Here is a 20976-nt window from a genome sequence, read left to right as displayed (position 1 = left end):
GCTCCCCGCAGAGCCTGCGGCTTCCACGGCGCCTCTGTTCGTTTTTGTCCTGTTGCCCACAGCCGTGTCTCTCCACCCCTGTGCGTGGTTTTATTTTCCTTCATACCTGTTTTCTTCCCCTCACCACTTAGGTTGTCAAGAAGCACCTAGTGTCTCCCTTCCGTTCCTCCCTCTGGGCCAATATTTATTTTAGTCTTTATTTTTATTTGCGCGTTTATAAGATTTAAAGTTAAGATTAAAAAAATAGGATTGAAAAGTTTAAAATTCCTTCCTGAGCTTGAAAACAGTAAGGTCTTAGGATGCTTATTTTGTTGCCCTTGTAAACTTAGTCAAACACATTGTACTGTGGAATACAATTTAAAAGACCGATTCCAAAGACTCTAAAAATAGGATGCTCTAATGGAGAATTTGGCAGTCTTTTTACCTATTGGATAGTGATAGAACACTCAATTCTTTGAGAGCGATTTCAGTATTTAAGGATTATACTCAGAAAGAGCTTTACCCGTCACCCTTTCCACCAAGGCAGGAAACTGCAGCCATTCAACTTCCTATTTTAAAATATGTACAGTCCTTTCTGCGTACCTTACTGGGAGCGTAATTGAGCTTGGTATTTTAAATGCACAAGGAAAAGATTCCTAAGGAATGTATCGCCTAGCAAATAGAAGTCTGAAGATTTATTCGGCTGATGAATATCAAATGGATAAAGAATTGATGGCCAAGTATGGCCTTTTTCGGGTTGTAAATTTGTGAGGACACCGTAGAAAGTGTCTTGTCAACTGTTGTGGAAGCCCTGGGAACCCTTTGGTCTTAATTTTTTTTAATTCTTTTTAAAATATTTTCCCCATTGACAAGTCTAGAAGTTATTCTTGCATCCTCTGAACGCCTGAGAGAGCTCCATACCCCCGATCCTTTTACTGAGCTATCTCCCCATCTCTCCTTATAAAAATATTTCTGTACATTCAGAAATACACTGGATTTTTTTCCCCAAGAGCCCTTGAGGCCGAAATATTTTAAAAATCAAAGCAGAAAGATCTATTACGGTAGAGGAAGAAATGGTTCACTCATAGAACTGTGTTGTTGAATTTCTCACGTTTAAAATATACTTTAAAAAATTGTGGTAAAAAATACCTACCTTAAAATATGCTTTCTTATTTTATATTTGTGGACCAAAGATAACCTACTCAACTCTAGAGAAATTAATGTCGTTTTTAATTTTGCTTTTGAGTGGTGTTATATTCTTTTGATTTTGGAAAAGAGAATTAGGTTATGGTAATTATTTCCCTTTTTATAGTGTTAATGGTTTGTTTGTGGTTGACGATGCTTAAATAATAAGAGACAGAATCTTACACATTTTATTTTTCTGAGGTCCCAGGTGCTAGAAATGACAGAAATATCCATTTCCCTTAAAAATGAACTTTATAATCAGCATTGAGAGCTACTTCTTTAGAAAAACCTTGTTTGTATATTTCCCATCTTATTTTTTTAAGAGGTGTAGTTTTTGCATCCTGTGCTATTTTTGCCTTTTTGAAGTAATGTAATATCTGTTTAGTGGTGTCAGGCAAACTGATTCTACTATTTTTACACTATTCTTAAGTTATTTTTTTTACTATCCCCGTTTAATTGACAGAGAAGTTAAAATACTGATTTTTCTTTTGACTTTTATACGGCAGTTGTAATTGGGAAATGCCAAGTGACAGTTTGCTACCAGAATTTAGACTGTGGGTCTACAGTAGTGCTGCCCAATAGAAATATAATACAAGCTATATGAGCAATTTAAAGTTTTCTAGTCACATTAACAAAGTAAAAAGAAGTAGTAGGTGGAATTAATTTTAATATTTTATTTGATTTCTATATATATCATTTCAACATGTGATCACTTTTAAAAGTTAATGATGAGATGTTTCACATTCTTTCATACTGAATCTGCAAAATCTCATGGGTATTTTATATTTACAGTACAGCTGAATTCCAGCCAGCTACATGTCTTAGCTGGTGGCTAAAGACCTTATTGAGCAGCACATATCTATAGGATTACTGTGTGATTCTTAAGATATCTTCTTACCCTGAGAGTCTGGGGTAAATTCTGTGGAGTAAATTTAAAAATCTTTTTCCTAAAGTGCTGGGATATTCAAACTGAGAAGATTCTAGCAGGATGAAAGTTCCAAAAAGTCTCTTCCTTTTTGTGTTGACTGAGGAGGATTAACAGGTGCCCTGTGCTTGTTTAGTGAGTGTCGTAAGATGTATAGAGTGCTCAGTCATTTCCTGGTGTGTCATCGTTACAGTTAATTACATCTGCGTGTCAACAGTGTGTCAAGACACTGTATGAGTCTTTGTCTACTATATCTGTTGGTATTAAGTAGGGAGAACTTGAAAACATATGAGAAGTTTGAACTTTATGGTAAACAGGTAGAGTACCTACTGTTGGAGGCTTATTTTCTGACTCGGTTTCAGGTATGGCTAAGAGTTCTGTAAATGCGCTTCTATATATGATGGTGTTATTAAAGGAAAGAAAATCTTTTTAGCAAAAACTGAGAAGGAAGAGGGTATGTTTTTCGGCTGTAAAACACTGGGAGCCTGAGTAATAGCAAAACACACACGTGTGTGGTGGTTTGGTTAAACTGTAAAGGGAATATGGCAGTTTTTTAGAGAACGGTACTGACATATTGACAAGGAATGTGTTTTAAGTTGTTTTTGCAACAGATGTGGTGATTTGCACCATCTCTTGTTCAGAGCTGTTATAACTTAAAGATAACCCTCTTTGAAAGGTAACTGCAGCTCACTGACTTCAGTGGGGATCAATAGGACCCATCATCATTCTTATCTTGATGTCTGTATTCTGATAAGCTTACCTAAATACTATTTTAGCTGTACTTTTACATTTAATGTCAGAATTTACTTGAAGGCCTAATTAATATTCAGTATAATTTAATATGAGAAACATGCCTCCTCCACAACTTTTATGGTATAAAGAAATCTTAAATTACCTGATCAGTCAACAAACTCCCTCTGTAAAACCTAGTCAGTATAAACCTAGCACAGTGTTGGCAGTGTGTGGAATGTTAAAGGATCACAGACAGATTTGGGGAAGGGGATAGTTATTGGATGTTGCTTGTTTCGTGAGAGGTGCATACACATTATGTAGGAAAACAGAGCATTTTCATTTTGTCTTTAAATATAGATGGCTATCCATTGACACCATTTTAGTTGGATAAGAGAGAGAATACGTTGTTTTGTTGCTTCAAATTAGTCTTAGCAAATTTTTCTTTAGTTATTTAAGGAAGAATAATTGGTAGTCTGGCAATTTTCTGTTTTTAAAAAGGCTCAATTTAAGTGGTCTTTGCAAGGATTATATTTTTATTGAGAAGTTCTGCACTCAATATGTCCATCTGTCTTGATACAGTTATGAGTGTGTTCTGTTTAGGGCCTTGAAGATTCACATGAATATAGGCTTTTCCTTATTTATGTATCATTCCTTTGGGGGAAATTATATTTCCTTTCAACCAAGGAATACTTTTTTTTAATGCATTTGAAGTAACTATTTTATAATATCCTTTAATAAAAAGTAAAAAAAATCATATCTAAATCTTCAAAAAAAAGAAATACATTATTAAAAAGTTCTGAATCTTATAATAGGTTGAGATTTCTTAAATTGTTTTAGTCACAGTTTTCAGATTCTGCTCTTTAACATATTTGGAGATGAAAACTTTTTGCCTTTATATCACCTCCTCCCGTCCATCTCTTAGGACTTCCCGCTTTTTCATCATCATTAGCCATGTGGAAAGGAAAAATAGTGTGTGTTTGTCAAAATACTGACAAATCAAGAGTATTTTTCCCTTTGACTGTAGGAAGAATTCTGAAGGAGTAAGTGACACATTTAGTCAACTTTATTGACATTTGGGCATTTGATATTTTAATTGACAGTACCTAAGAGATTTTAGTAATTAACAATATTTTGTAATTGTTATACCTATTAAGTTCTTTTATGAGAATACTAACCTGATTTTCTTGGAAAGCTACTACCTGAATAAATAATTACATTTTTTCTATGTTTGCTGCATTTTGAAAACCCAGTGAATTAGGTGGCTGTGGATTTGTAATTTGAATGAAGGCAAACTAATATTTTGGGGGCTTCCCTGGTGGCGCAGTGGTTGAGAGTCCGCCTGCCGATGCAGGGGACACGGGTTCGTGCTCCGGTCCGGGAGGATCCCGCATGCTGCGGAGCGGCTGGGCCCGTGAGCCATGGCCGCTGAGCCTGCGCGTCCGGAGCCTGTGCTCCGCAACGGGAGAGGGCACAGCAGTGAGAGGCCCACGTACCGCAAAAAAGAAAAAAAAAAAACTAATATTTTGAAGCACCTTTTATATATAGGTTTTTAAATAAATAATTTCCTTAAAATATGTGAACTTTATAATAAGATAAAGAATGCTGTTTTTCCTGGATATTGGAGAGCATACCACTTGTATTTTTATTTTATGCCTACATTGTTTTCCTTGTTCACTTTTCTCTCTTCTGCAGGTATTAGCTCTGTACAACAAAATCTTCAAAAAGAATTATTAAATGAACTGAAAAACATTGCTTAAGATTTTTCAACAAGGACTTATTTTTGTGAACATGTGTTTTATTTACTGAAGCCTAGTGGAGTTTTGTTTTGTTTTTTATTTTTCTCCCTTATTAACCACCAAAGATTAGTTTAGATTTTTCTTTTTTCCACTGTGGACATGAAAAAGTTTACTTAAATCAGGTCTCAAAAGGATTCATACCAAGTAACAGACTTGATTTCCTCCCTCATGTTCAACTCAAAAGAGGAGTGGAATTTTGTAGAAACTATACTGATTAGAAAATTATGAAGTTTAGTTTCCTGAAAAAAAGGTTTTGTATCCATTTGTGATTTCTTAATCCAAATTCAGTCATTAGGCTTTATTTTTTTCAACAATTTACAAAGTAATCACTAGGTTTCTTTTGTTCCAATAGTTTAAGAAAACAAAATTGTTGTGGAGTTCTTTGTCACGCCAGTTAGAGTTTTTAACTATAGCATTGCATAAGCACTGTAAAGAGCCAAAATTAGAAGCAATGTTATGTGACTTCCTTATTTTAATCATATAATTAAATGTTTTATAAGACAAGATGGTTTGTTGTCTTAGTCTTACAGTTGAACTCTAGTTTAAAATTGACCTAATAGGTCTTATGTCCACCAAAGTTCGTATTTTTGCTAGCCAGAGAAAGGTCTATTTCAAATTAACCTAAAGTGTCTAATTCAGGAGGTAATTTTTTATTATATCAGGTACCCTCTTGGTTAATTATAATTTTGTGCATTTTGATGCCTATAGGCTTTTTGTCCTCTTTCAGCTGTATGCCTGGGGAAAACCTAGGGACTCCCTAGTAAACCATGACAGGGCTTTGACCTTTGAGTATTTGGCTTACCTTCCCTGACAGCCTCAAAGAGTATACCTATGTGTGCAGAAAACTTATGAGCAAAAATTCTCCTCCGGGAGCACTTATCTGTGCTGATGAAACAAATATTCTAAGAATGTCTGTCTTAAAACTACAGTTTCCATGTACTTGTATAATACTTTGTATAAAACTATGTATTTTGTGTAGCCTTTGCTGGAGAGTTTCCATTTTGTTACAGTGCTTCAGAGTACGTAAAAAGATATCCAGAATAATATCTCCTATAGCTTATTCTGCCTTATCTCACCTTTTGGTTTTTTCCTAACCTGCCTTCCATGAAAAGTTCAAAAGTCAGAACAGGTCATGGTTTATTATAACCTTGGGGTGGGGTGGGGTAGGAGTACAACACATTTTACGCCTTCCTTTTTTCCTCTCCTTCCTCTCTATTACAAAAGTAATAGTGCTCCAGAGAGAAAAAAAGGTGGATAAATTTTATTTTATTTTTATAAATTTATTTATTTTTTGTTTGTTTATGTTTGGCTGCACTGGGTCTTCGTTGCTGCGCACGGGCTTTCTCTAGTTGCGGCGAGTGGAGGCTACTCTTCGTTGCGGTGCGTGGGCTTCTCATTGCGGTGGCTTCTCTTGTTGCAGAGCATGGGCTCTAGGCACTTGGGCTCAGTAGTTGTGGCTCGCAGGCTCTAGAGCGCAGGCTCAGTACTTGAGGCGCACGGGCTTAGTTGCTCTGTGGCATGTGAGATCTTCCCGGACCAGTGTTCGAACCCATGTCCCCTGTATTGGCAGGCGGATTCTTAACCAGTGTGCCACCAGGGAAGCCTGATATATTTTAACTTAAGGAAAACATGGTTATTCAAAAATTAGAGTTTTTTCCTATAATGAAAGTTGAACAGAAGCTTTAATTTAGCAGTTAGAATCCATTGATCACTGTCATCATACTTTTGATGTCTGGTGGATTTGCCAGGAAGAAACTTTGAGTACAGGTGTTACCTATACTGCTCACTGCACAACAGGCCAGTAAATCGGGAGACAAGTTCATGGGGCAAGGAATAGTGAGTGACTTTATTCAGAAAGCCAGCAGACTGAGAAGGTGGTGGACTAGTGTCCCAAAGAACCATCTTCCCCCAGTTAGAATTCAGGCCCCTTTATACTAAAAGGTGTGGGGGTGTGGTTGGTTGCTGCAAACTTCTTGGTGCCAGAATCCTTCATTCTTCCAGCTTTCCAGGTAGGTCCAATCACAGTGTTCCTATAAACCTCCAACAAGACAAATGTTATTTTCTGTTCTGCAACTTTTTATCTCTACGTGAATGGAAAAGTGTTTTACCTTTAAAGGTCAGAGTCTTGAGAATGGGCTATCCTGTATATTTTAGGATATAGGCAACATTCTTAACTTGTGACAAAAAGCAATAGAATACAAACGTTAAAGTAGAAGAAGCAGATCCAGTATGGTGTCAGACTTGTTCTTCCCTATTACAGAAGGAAACTTTGAGTACACCAATACTAAACTGTGCTAGAATATATGTGTGTGTGTGTGTGTGTAAATACATATATATATATATTTGTTTATTTACTTGGCTGCACCACGTGGCTTGTGGGATCTTAGTTCCCCAACCAGGGATTGAACCCAGGCCCTCGGTAGTGAAAGTGCCAAGTCCTAACAGCTGGACCGCCAGGGAATTCCCAGTAGAATATATTTAATAGTGTCTCTTTCATCATGTGTGTTTTCTTTAGGGAATATTCTCCACTGAAATAAAATATCTTCGGGGAAAAATCGTATTCTGTCAACAGTCTTTCAAAGTATTGGAAGGTATCTTCTTCTGGGACAAATTTTTTCTCTTGGTTTTTTATTCTTTTCTTAGAATTTATTACCTAGGATAAACTACCTTACTCTGGAATTTTTTCTTTTCCCAAACCCCCATCAAAATACTTTCTCTTGAATGACTAGTTATAGGAAAGCATATTCACGTTTACACCTGTCTCCCTTCCTGCCTTTCTATTAACTTTTGTTATGTTGGAGATATAAATTAGTATGTCACTGTTGTGTCAAACATCACAGTAAGAATTAATATCATAAATATTTATTTAGATATTATAGGAATAGAAAACAATATCTACCTATTTGACATGGATAAGATATAATTTCTTGGGAACAATCAGAGTTTTTTTTTTTAATTTTATTTATTTATTTTTGGCTGCGTTGGGTCTTTGTTGCGGTGCGCGGGCTTTCTCTAGTTGTGGCGAGCGGGGGCTACTCTTTGTTGCAGTGCACGGGCTTCTCATTGTGGTGGCTTCTCTTGTTGCAGAGCACGGGCTCTAGGTGCGTGGGCTTCAGTAGTTGTGGCATGCAGGCTCAGTAGTTGTGGCTCGTGGGCTCTAGAGGGCAGGCTCAGTAGTTGTGGCACACGGGCTTAGTTGCTCTGTGGCATGTGGGATCTTCCTGGACCAGGGCTCGAACCTGTGTCCCCTGCATTGGCAGACGGATTCTTAACCACTGCGCCACCAGGGAAGCCCAACAATCAGAGTTTTTAATGTCAGGCCCAAGAATAGACTTCAAGGGGTCTGTGAGCCCCCTGAAATAACATTCATAACTTAGTGGTAGTATATGTGTATTTTTCTGAGGAGGGAATTCTTAGCTTTCATCAGATTCTTCAAAGGTCCATGACCCAGAAAAAGATAAGAACCACAGAATTAATTTGAGCTTGGTTATAAATCTCTAATCCTTCTCATCAGTGATAGTTTTGTAAGGATCTCTATATATAAGCTTCATTTTTTAGTAGTATTTTATTTATGACAAAAAAATTTAATAGATTATCTTATAGGAAAAGGCATACTGATTCTTTTAAAAAACAACTCTTCCTCAAGTATCTTACCTATTGTTTTGTATACCTTTAGACATTTCTCAAGTATCCTGCAGGTTACTTTGTTTTTTATCATTTGTTTGCCATCTGTGCATTTTACAGAAAGATTATTAATTCTTGTGACTGAATTTTTCCTGGCACTTCAAAGAGTTGTTCATAGAGTAAGGATTAGGATAAAGGAAAGCTGCATTTTGTGAGGATGCCTTACGCAGTGAGAGGAATGAGTCCATAGGTAGGTTGATTATACACATATGCTCCTGATGAAGTGGAAAAGAGTAAGAAAGGGAAAGAATATCCTTGAACAGCAGATAGAAACATTCTACTACTGAGATAAGAGGGGGAAATACTAGTTACCAACTAACATCTGGTAACCTCTGTTTACATGTGGCCCAGTTGAGACTGCTGAGCTAGGAATACAAAGAGGACTGGAGGCCAATAGCTTTGGGGGACGTGGTCCCGGGAGCTCTATGAGGAATGATGTCTGGCCATCATTGAGGCTCCTACCTGAGGTTGGATGGATACTGTTTTTACAGTTACCAATCTGCATAATTGTGATTTTCTTTAGCAACAGATAGCAGCTTGGGTATAAGAGCAGAGAAAGTGGTTAGGTTGATCAGGGCTGGAGTTTTATAGGGTGGGTGCAGAAGAAATATGAGAACTAAGGAGGTAGCTAGAGATGATCCATGAATTCAGTGCTCGATAGGAAAGAAAGTAATGCCAGGAGGAGGCTAATGTTAAAAAAAAAAAAAAGGCAGAAGTCTGAAGGTTTTTTGTTGTTGTTGTTTTAAAAATAATTTTATTTTGTTTACTTTTTTTTGTTCTTGGCTACGCTGCGCCGCTTGCAGGATCTCAGTTCCCTGACCAGGGATTGAACCCTGGCCATGGCAATGAAAGCCCAGAATCCTAACCATTAGGCCACTGGGGAACTCCTGAGGCTGCAGTTCTCGATGTAGTTGAACTGGGTAATGGTAGTGGGGGTAATGACAGTATAGGATTGAGAGTTAAAAATAGGAATAGAACCAGATAATGGGATATTGGTAGTGGCATATTGGAGATATTGAGACTTATCTGAAGGAACAGATTGTTTTGATGCTCAATAAAATCTAAGACCAGGGTGACACTTGCTAAATTCACCAGACAGTAAGATGTCATTATAGAACTTTGAGACATGGAGAAATATTCATTCCACAAGTCTATCAAGTCACTGTCTTTCTTATGTAAAACACGAAGATAGTGTGTTTTCTTTTTTTTTAAATTTTATTATTTTTTAAAATTAATTTTTACTGGAGTATAGTTGCTTACAAAGGTAGTGTTTTCTGAACAGTAATCTGCCTCTGGCTTGCAGCATGGATTGAAAAGGCTGTGTGAGACAAGAGCCTTAATTAAAAGTAAACATATCAGCCTAAGCTCATTTTGAAACTTCATATCTTCTGAAACGATAGAATTAATAGATTTTTGCTTTTTGTTCAAAAGAAGAATAGAGAGTAAACTAGAGAGCTCCTGGCTTAGGTTTTATAACTGTGAAATAGTGTTAAAATTATGTTTGATACCGTATGGGTTATGTTCTTTTTCCTAGTTGAATTCATAGGTTAATTTTAATTTACTGATAATCCATATGAACCTACACATTACAACATCCATATACACTTTGGTGAATAATTTTGAAATATGGTGGCTTGTCAATGACCTTGAAGCTAGCATTAGTTCCTATTAGTTTATTGGCTAATGTTTGAGCCCATAGGTGATCAGCATTGTACTAAGTACTGTGGGAAATGCAGTAAAAATGAGCCCTTTCATCAAAACATTTGATGAAAAATACAAGTCCCAAATATATATAAGTAGTTTTTTAAGAAAGGGAAGAAAACATATGAGAACCTTTTTTGGTTTAGTATAATTTATAATTAATTCACTAAATATTTTGTAGAATTTATTTCCTCATTTTACCAGAATTTTAAATGCCACCTTCCCCCCCGACCCCGGTACGTGGGCCTCTCACTGTTGTGGCCTCTCCCGTTGCGGAGCACAGGCTCTGGACACTCAGGCTCAGCGGCCATGGCTCACGGGCCCAGCCACTCTGCGGCATGTGGGATCTTCCCGGACCGGGGCACGAACCCGTGTCCCCTGCATCGGCAGGCGGACTCTCAACCACTGCGCCACCAGGGAAGCCCAAATACCACCTTTTTGACTTAGGGTTTGGTAAACATATAGGGAAAAGTTATGTAACAATTCAGATGAGTTCATTTCTAAGATCTGTAGAGTTCCACCATAGAGGTTTCTACTTTGTGCCCTTGAGAACTGGCTTTGTAGGAACTCCTGTTTCTGTAGGTTATTGGCAAATATATCCAGTGACTCTTTGTTGCTCTAAAATAGTTAGGGTCTTAAGGCAATGGGAATCCTCTGAAATGGTGGATAAACAAACCTTACAAAAAAAAAAAACAACCCACACATTTATCGCATGAGATAACACATGTTAAAGTGACCGCCTTCCACAGCGTTAAGCACATAGAGCAGTTAGTAAATTGGTTGTTTTGTTTTTAATTTGCTAACTTTGTGATAACCTTGTATATATTTGGATTATTTTCTTTGTAAAGAGGTGAACAATATTAATATCTAGATTAACTGTGTAGCATTCTTCGGAGTTTTTAAAAATATTGTATCCTTGGTTCAATGCTTTAAACATTTTTTTGAATAGAAAAATATTGTATGTTTAAATATATGCAAAATGCAGAAAAGTACAAAACAAATTAACTTGTACTCCCATCAGCCAAGAGCAAGAATTGTGAACATTTCTGTATATTTACTTCCAGTGTCTCTGGAGTGTGTGTAAACATAGTTGAGATAATATTTATTTGTTTTAGATTCTATTTCCCTCATTATAGATTCATAATGTACATATTTTGTGGTGTTGTAATATCTAGGGTATGAGCTAATTTACTTAATCATTCCCCTATTATTGAACATTTAGATTGTTTCCAATTTTTCACTCATTGCCACAATGACCTTGGACAAACTATCTGGCTGCTTAGTTTTCCCATTTGTAAATGGGAGAAACAATACTTCGTAGCAATTAAAAGGATTAACTGAGGTAATGTGTACAAAATATACAGAACAGTTCCTGGAACAGAATAAACTTTTAAAATAATGCCTTGCTGTTCATGTTTGTGCATAGAGAATCCTCCCCCTCTCCCTTTTTTCTTTTTTTGCTTGCTATTCAGAGTATTTCTTTAGCATAAACTTTCAGAAAGAAACTTAGTAGGTCTTAATTGTTTTAATAGTCTTACTATTTATTATGAAATTGTTTTGTGATAAATTGTGCCAATTTATATTCAAATTGAACAGCATGTGACAAGGCATATCTTAGGAGAAGATTAGTAGGGAATAAAGTTAGATGGATTGTTGAGAGATTGTATTAAGGTTTAGGAGTTAGGACTTGAACTGGATTAAGGGCAATGTGAGTTGAAGAGGCAACTTCAGTAGATCTCTAGCTACTTCTTATACTTTTCCCATCCAGCCAAGCTGTCGCACTCATTTTCCTCTAAAAACTCCTTGTCTGTTATCTGTACTGAAGTCTCTATCCTATCCCACCTCTCCTTATTTTCCATCTATCTAATTTTTCCTTCTTAATCTTCTTCTCAATCTTTTCTCCTCTGTCTTTTCCTGTCCGGAGGCCTGCCCAGCTAAACAACAGAGCAGAGCAGAGCAGGGTCTGTTTTCTGCTGACAGGCTCACTCAAGAAAGAAAGGTGGCTGAGACAGTTAAGATCAGGTATTACCAAATTTAGCAAACAGATAAATCAATCTGCCTCCCCAGAGGTGAGTAAAGGAGTACCTCAGGAACGAGGGAGGTTTCTTCATAACCCTCAATATTTATAGTAACCTTGCCACATTCTTAGTGATTATATATATTAGCATATATTCAAATGCCTTTTAAAACGTTTTTTCTGAGTGTAAAAATAATGCAACTTACAACTCAATAAATAATAACCCAATTAAAAATTGGGCAAAGGATCTGAATAGACATTTCTCCGAAGAGACAAATGGTCAATAAATACATGCCCCCACCCCCCTCTTCCCCCAACATATGCTGCACTGAGCCTGGTGGTATATATTTAGTAGGCTCTCCGTAAATGTTAATAAAGGGTGTTACCTTTGCCTTCTGGGAGCCATGGAAACTTGGCCTTCAAAATTCAGGCACGGGCCAGAGTGCAAACATTTGGAAGTCTCGTTCTAACCTGGAACAAGTAAAGTAACAGTTTTACGTTAAAAACTTTAAAATATTGATTTTTGGTTCTTGGTTTTTTTTTGACAGCTTGTGGGATTTTAGTTCCCCAACCAGGGATCGAATTCGGGACTTTGGCAATGAGAGCATGGAGTCCTAACCCCTGGACTGCCAGGGAATTCCCTTGATTTTGGTTCTTACCTTTTTAGAAACTATCCTGCCCTCTGTTTTTGATGGGTCATTGCCAAGTTATAGCTTTTTTTGAAGATTGCTAAGGTGGACATTTTCCTTTTAGTAAAGAAAAGAGGATGTACTAAAATGATTCAAATGCAAATCTTTTTGTGGTTAAAACATCTTCAAAATTGACAATTCTTATGAAATAAAGATTTAAGCAGTACCAACAAATCCTGTTGTACTATTATTATGACTTTGCTCTTCATTCCTTTCCCTTTATAGCCTCTTCCCTCTCCTACTTTTACCTCCTTATTCAAATTCTCTTTCTAGACCTGACCATTCTCTGGGTCTGTTTTTTGTTTGTTTGTTTTGGGTTTTTTTTAATAAATTTATTTATTTATTTATTTATTTATTTTTGGCTGTGTTGGGTATGTGCGTGGGCTTTTCTCTAGTTGCGGCGAGCAGGGGCTACTCTTTGTTGCGGTGTGCAGGCTTTTCGTTGTGGTGGCTTCTCTTGTTGCAGACAGAGCATGGGCTCTAGGCGAGCGGACTTCAGTAGTTGGGGCACGTGGGCTCAGTAGTTGTGGCTCTCAGGCTCTAGAGTGCAGGCTCAGTAGTTGTGGCACACAGGCTTAGTTGCTCCACGGCATGTGGCATCTTCCTGGACCAGGGCTCGAACCCATGTCCCCTGCATTGGCAGGCTGATTCTTAACCACTGAGCCACCAGGGAAGTCCCTGGGTCTGTTTTTGAACTAACTTTGGGCCAAGCTTACTCTGAAACTCAGTAGTCTGTGTGATATCCTGTAATCCATCCACTATTTTATACCTATCATCCAAATTTTTAACGTATGTCTCCACTTTCACTTGGACCTCTGAGGTTACTCTCTTATTATTTTAGTCTTTTACTTTGAAAATTTCAGGAGACTCCTATTAGTAAAATAATATATTTTCTTAATTTCAATAAGAGTGGTTATAATTCTTATTGGAACCAGTTTTATTTTATTTATTTCATAGATTTCATTTTTGTCTTTTAAATGCGCATGGAAATATCTTTTATGTTTTTCTATAGTAGAGAAATCCAATCTAGAATATGAGAAGGTGAAGCTTTCAGGTAAAATTGTAGTTGAAAAAAAAAAGGAAAGTCTAGGTTAAAATAAATTTGACCTTGGTCTAGTTCCATTTGTCTCATCTCTATTTTTGAAAGTAACATAAAACAGTTCTTCTGTATGTTCTTTGCATATTTAAATCTTATCCTTTAATTTGCATAGCTTGAGCAGTAAGGATTTATAATTACAGATTCAGAATTTTCTGGATCAGAAAGTAGAGTGGGTCCATTTAATTTAATCTTTGCTTTTTGTACTAATTCATGCTTCTTTTTTCGAATTTGCTGACTTGCTGTTATATTTAATCTTTCAGTGACAAAAGTACTCTCTGTTTTGGCGTTTCCCCTCTATTTCTGTTTCCTACCAGATATTTGTGGGGTTTTTGTTGTTAAATATATTTTAAACATTATCTTAAGTGATGTAATCATTTTTTCTAAATCTATTTCCTTAGGTAAGAGGAAGTGAAAAAGAGACGTTACTGTTTTAGTTCAATTGAACAAGCATTATTTAGGGCCAATTATGTGCCTAGGACCGTGCTGTGGTAAGGGCTGCAAAAGAAGTAACACATACATTCTCTTGCTTCAAGCACTTGAATTCTACTTGGGAAATAATATACATGTATGGAATAGCTTGTGAAAAAGCCTAAAGCAATAAATAAGCAAACTTGAAACAGTATCCACTAGATACTTTAAAAAATACAGTGCTTATTTCATTAAAAAAAAAAAGTCTGTGAATATTTTAGCATAGATTCTGTGTAAGCTATTATCGCCATCTATGATCGGACTTTTCTAAGGTCAAATAATAAATTTGTATTAAATGCATTGTAAATTGTATTATTACAGTTTCCTTTCCTCCTCCTCCTCCTAATTTGTCCAAACTCTTAATCTTCAGCACCTAGCTCAAATTCTACCTTGTGTATAGTCGTCAGAGGCAGCATGGACTCTGGAGCCAGTCAACGTAGGTTTGAGTTCCAGTTTCGACAGCTGTTTGACGTGATGAGTGCTTAACCTGTCAGTGCCTCAGTTTGCTTACCCATAAAATGGAGGTGCTAATAATATCAAAGCTACCTAAGAGGATTATTGTGAGGCTAAATGAGTCAGTATGTACAGGGCACAGAGTAAGCACCATATAAATATTTGCTTTTATTCTCATACTTTGTTTTTAATGGTATTCCTAACAACAAGTGTAATCATTCTATGAAGACGTCTATTTGAACCTAAAGATTTTTTGGAATTTTATATATGTATATTTTTTTAATGAATTTTTATTTATTTATTTTTTGGCTGCGTTGGGTCTTCATTGCTGTCTGCGGGCTTTCTCTAGTTGCGGTGAGTGGGGGCTCCTCTTTATTGAGGTGCGTGGGCTCTAGGCGTGCAGGCTTCAGTAGTTGTAGCACACAGCCTCAGTAGTTGTGGCATGTAGGCTCAGTAGTTGAGATGCGTGGGCTCTAGGGCATGCAGGCTTCAGTAGTTGTGGCTCGCGGGCTCTAGAGTGCAGGCCCAGTAGTTGTGGCACACGGACTTAGTTGCTCCACGGCATGTGGGATCTTCCCGGACCAGGGATCGAACCAATGTCCCCTGCATTGGCAGGAGGATTCTTAACCACTGTCCCACCAGAGAAGTCCCAGGAATTTTATATATTTTAAAATTCTGCTCTGTAACATCTGTTTTAACATACAAATAGTTAAGTAGTTCCCAGCTCAATTTTTGTAGTGAATTCATGTTACCAGAAAATGTTCATTTATCATCGTGTGACTTTGCAGATCCCTGGTCAGCTTTTGCTCTTTCCTTTTTTTCTCTCTTTACTTTTTCTGTTAAATATTCATTATACCTGGCTATCTAGGTTATACATGTGTGCTCTCCACTAGCTTATAAATTCTTCTCAAGGAGGCATTCTGTTTTGATAATGATGACAAATGACAAATGTAACAATTATGGAACACTTAATGTCGTGCGTCACTAGAAAATTCATGATTTCATGATCAGTCAATAAAACAAACATTTTAATATTGTGATTCAAGTATAAAACATTGCTGGAAGTGCCATCCAACATTATTTCTACTCAGTAGTTTGGGTGATATCCTATAACCCATCCACTGTTTTATACCCATTGTTGCTACTCTTAAAAATCTGCCAAATACTTAATTGTTCTCAGGGTTTCCAATAACAGACTTATATACCGAAGGAGAATGTTCATTCAGCAGACAGTCCTTGAGTGACTACTTTACATCTAGCACTAGCCTAGGCACTAGGAAGAAGTTTTTAAAAGTGGCAGTGTATGATAATTAACAATGCATACTCAGGCTCACATAGATCTAGGTCAAATCTCAATTCTGCTTCCTACTTGCTGCATAAGCTTTGAGCAAATTGCTTATCTTGCTTTCTGTTTCCTCATCTGTAAGGTGGGAAAAATAGAAGGGTTTCCATGAGAACGAAATGAAATAAGATATGTAAAGTGTTAACATAGTACTTGGCATTCATTAAATGTTCACTAAATAATCACATATAATCAACAGCTGTTTTAGGAGAACGGGATGGGGGCAGTTATCCAGTGGGCTTGAATTTTAACCACCACATTGGGACAGAAAAGGAGGTCTTAAGACTTAACCAAGGAACCTGAACAGGGCATTGGCATTGAGAGCTGCACATACAGCCAGGACCCTGAAGATCTCAGTTCTCCAGTGATGGATTTGGGGGTGAGGGGGTGTCTGCCTAGGAGCAAAGAGATAAGGAGTTTTTCTGTCTCTGCCTTGATATTCTGTTGAACAGAGTGACTTCTCTCTGTTTATATTTGTGTTTGTAACTATGAGTCTGTTAACCCTGAGGTTTGGGGTTCATATTAATGCTTTCCTCAGTTGAGAATTAATATAAAAACTGGCCCTAGTTGGTAACATAACCAGGGACACCTGGCAGAAGCAAAAGCACTCTGGAAGAAGTGATCCTTAAATCAGCCTGTGCAAGATCCCCACAGATAAAGCCCTTCACTGCAGAGGAGCTCATTATCCAAAATTACAAAATAATCCACCGTGATCAGGTGTCGACAGAAGCAAACAATAGATTTAGACTCCTAAGAATGAGCGTTTTCTTTATCCTTATAATTATATACTTCTAATATTTATCTTTAATAAAATAAATATTAAAGTGGGATAAAAATGGAAAAGGAAAAAGGTACTATCAAAAAATTAAAGCTATTTTAAATAGTACTGTATGACTTCTAAGAATAAAAATCACAGAAATAAACTGAGCAGACAAATTAAGCAACAAATTGTATACAGTTGAAGAAATGATATCGGATGATATCTGTGAAGTTTGATTTGGAACTCAAGCCCCCAATCTCAATACAAAAATATAAAGAGAAGTTATAAAAGAGAAATTAAGTGATGTAGATCAGATAGTAAGGAAATCTAAAATACATCTAATAGGAGTTACAGCAGGAAAGAGGAACATGAGTGGGGGAGAGACAGTATGTAAAGATAAAACTGATTGTTTACCAGAATTGATGAAACATGAGTACTTAGATTTTGAAATCATACAGAGTCCTAAGCAGAACAACTTAAATTTCTAATTAGAATACACGGCAAGAAATATTTCTGATGAGACAGTTGACTTTTTTTAACTGGAGCATAGGATTTCATGACTGTCTTGACTGATGTCCAGGGACTGTTTGCAATCTTGAGAACGAAAAACGGAGCTGGAGGAATCAGGCTCCCTGACTTCAGACTATACTACAAAGCTACAGTAATCAAGACAGTATGGTACTGGCACAAAAACAGAAAGATCAATGGAACAGGATAGAAAGCCCAGAGATAAACCCACCCACATATGGTCACCTTATCTTTGATAGAGGAGGCAGGAATGTATAGTGGAGAAAGGACAGCCTCTTCAATAAGTGGTGCTGGGAAAACTGGACAGGTACATGTAAAAGTATGAGATTAGATCACTCCCTAACACCATACACAAAAATAAGCTCAAAATGGATTAAAGACCTAAATGTAAGGCCAGACACTATCAAACTCTTAGAGGAAAACATAGGCAGGACACTCTGTGACATAAATCACAGCAATATCCTTTTCGACCCACCTCCTAGAGAAATGGAAATAAAAACAAAAATAAACAAATGGGACCGAATGAAACTTAAAAGCTTTTGCAAAGCAAAGGAAACTACAAACAAGACGAAAAGACAACCCTCAGAATGGGAGAAAATATTTGCAAATGAAGCAACTGACAAAGCATTAATCTACAAGAGTGTTCTTAATTTGACTTATAGATGGCCTTAGAACTTTCCCATAAATTAGATCTCATTTCATTCTTACAAGAAAGAAAAATAAGTCTCATAGAGTTGAAATAATTTGACTAAAATTACACAGGTGTTAAGTATAGGAGCCTGTTTTTGAACTGAGGAGGGAATGACTCCAGGATCAGAGCTTCCCTTTGTCCTGTCTCTGGCCTTCATTCATGTTTTGAAATGGAATGTCTCATACTTAGGAATGATGGGGAATTCTTTTTTTTAATTAATTTATTTTTAAATTTTTGACTGCGTTGGGTCTTCATTGCTGCGCATGGGCTTTCTCTAGTTGTGGTGCACGGGCTTTTTGCCAAGCAACAAGTGGCTTCTCTTGTTGTGAAGCATGAGCTCTAGGCGCACAGACTTCAGTAGTTGTGGCACGCGGGCTCGGTAGTTGTGGCTCACGGGCTGTAGAGTGCAGGCTCAGTAGTTGTGGCACACGGGCTTAGTTGCTCCATGCATGTGGGATCTTCCTGGACCAGGGCTCAAACCCATGTCCCCTGCATTGGCAGGCGGATTCTTAACCACTGCGCCACCAGTTTTGATTTGCATTTCTCTAATAATTAGTGATGTTGAGCAGCTTTTCATATGCCTCTTGCCCATCAGTATGTCTTCTTTGGAGAAATGTCTGTTTAGGTTTCTGCCCATTTTTTGATTGAGTTGTTTGTTCTTTTAATATTGAGCTGAATGAGCTGTTTATATACTTTGGAGATTAATCCTCTGTCCATTGATTCATTGGCAAATATTTTCTCCCATTCTGAGGGTTGTCTTTTCGTCTTGTTTGTAGTTTCCTTTGCTTTTCAAAAGCTTTTAAGTTTCATTTGGTCCCGTTTGTTTATTTTTGTTTTTATTTTCACTACTCTAGGAGGTGGGTCAAAAAAGATCTTGCTGTGATTTATGTCAAAGAGTTCTTCCTATGTTTTCCTCTAAGAGTTTTATAGTGTCCGGTCTTACATTTAGGTCTCGAATCCATATTGAGTTTATTTTTGTGTATGGTGTTAGGGAGTGTTCCAATTTCATTCTTTTACATATAGCTGTCCAATTTTCCCAGCACCACTTACTGAAGAGACCGTCTTTTCTCCATTGTATATCCTTGCCTCCTTTGTCATAGATTAGTTGAACATAGGTGCGTGGGTTTATCTCTGCGTTTTCTATCCTGTTCCATCGATCTATATTTGTTTTTGTGCCAGTACCATATTGTCTTGATTACTGTAGCTTTGTAGTATAGTCTGAAGTCAGGGAGTCTGATTCCTCCAGCTCTGTTTTTTTCCCTCAAGACTGCTTTGGCTATTCGGGGTCTTTTGTGTCTCCATACAAATTTTCAGATTTTTTGTTCTAGTTCTGTAAAAAATACCACTGGTAATTCGATAGGGATTACATTGAATCTGTAGATTGCTTTGGGTAGTATAGTCATTTTCACAATATTGATTCTTCTAATCCAAGAACATGGTATATCTCTCCATCTGTGTCATCTTTGATTTCTTTCATCAGTGTCTTATAGTTTTCTGAGTACAGGTCTTTTACCTCCTTAGGTAGGTTTATTCCTAGGTATTTTATTCTTCTTGTTGCAGTGGTGAATGGGATTGTTTCCTTAATTTTTCTTTCTGTGTTATCTCTTTTCTTTTTGATGATGGACATTCTAGCAAACGTGTGGTTTTGATTTGCATTTCCTTAATGACACTGGACACTGGGCATATTTTAATGTACCTGTTGGCCCTTTGTAAATGTTCATTGGTGATGTATCTTTTCAGGTCTTTTGCCCATTTTTTAATTGGATTATTTGGATTTTGCTATTGAGTTGTATGAGTTCTTTATATATTTTGGATATTAACCTCTTAGAGTAAACACTTAAGGACAGGTTGTGTCTTGTCTGTCTCCCTCTTCCGCCACTGTACCTAATAAGTATAGCTTCTTCATAGTAGACCAGATTGATTACATTAACCTGAGGCTAGCTCAGTTAAAGCGCTTTACTCCTGAGGTCAAAGTTCAGTCTTCTTGTAGTGATTTATTGGCGTTGTTTTGTGTCCTGATACTAAACCTTTAATGCTGACCAAATGTGTGCTTTTGATCAGGGGTCCCCAACCCCTGGGCTGTGGACCGGTGTTGGCCTGTTAGGAACTGTGCTGCACAGCAGGAGGTAACCGGTGGGTGAGGCAGTGAAGCTTCATCTGCTGCTCCCTATCGCTTGCATTACCACCTGAACCATTGCTCGCATTACTGCCTGAACCATTGCTTGCATTACCACCTGAACCATACCCCCCAACACCCTGTCCTTGGAGAAATTGTCTTTTACGAAACTGGTCCCTGGTGCCAAAAAGGGTGGGGACCGCTGCTTTTGATTACAAAGAGCACTGGGTGAAAAAACAATTAATTAGCACATGAATTGTATAAACAGTTCAAAGCTAATATTCTCTTGGATGTGGGACAGGAGCTTCATATTTCCATTCAAAGGGCAACCTTATATCATTGTTTTTCAAGATAAGGAACGACAGAAGAAAATGTGTGTTTGCCAGTAGCTGTACTTTTAAAGTAGATTAGAAGTGATTGCAGCTCACAAAATAATACCCGAGAAAGTAGATATTTGTTTGAGACTTAATGCAGTAAAAGACAAATAATCGAGAATTTGGGAACTAATAACTAGAATCGTCACGTGTTAATGTTTGGAGGAATCTTATATCCCAGGAAATGAGATAATATCAGAACTCAAGTTTTCTGATTCACTAAATCAGTATGTTGATTTTCTTATACAGGCACAAGAATTTAGTCTTATATCTACGTTTGAAAAATCTCAAATTGCTAAGAGGAAATAAGATGAAATTCGAAACTGACTTTAACCAAAAACGTGGCATTTCAGAGATAGGTGTGGGACTTCTCTGGTGGTGCAGTGGTTAACAATCCACTTGCCAGTGCAGGGGACACGGGTTCGATCCTTGGTCTG

The 20976-nt window shown here is 37.3% G+C and overlaps 1 protein-coding gene across 6 annotated transcripts in view; it reads left to right on the top strand.

Moving 5' to 3' along the window:
• Positions 1–20976, top strand: part of CNST (consortin, connexin sorting protein) — a 107856-nt gene that overhangs the window by 532 nt on the left and 86348 nt on the right. Inside the window, exon 1 of one of the 6 annotated variants that reach the window (XM_019920473.3) lies at positions 2340–2451. The exons of the other annotated variants lie outside the window; for them this stretch is intronic. The gene's annotated coding sequence lies outside the window, so the exon portion shown is untranslated. Of the gene's footprint in view, positions 1–2339; positions 2452–20976 lie in introns of those variants that run through there. 6 annotated transcript variants of the gene reach the window in all.

This window comes from Tursiops truncatus, chromosome 1 (assembly GCF_011762595.2).
Source record: "Tursiops truncatus isolate mTurTru1 chromosome 1, mTurTru1.mat.Y, whole genome shotgun sequence".
In the NCBI taxonomy this organism is placed as follows: Eukaryota; Metazoa; Chordata; class Mammalia; order Artiodactyla; family Delphinidae; genus Tursiops; species Tursiops truncatus.
The sequence above is the reverse complement of the archived record's forward strand: the minus strand, read 5'-3'. Positions and strand labels throughout refer to the sequence as shown.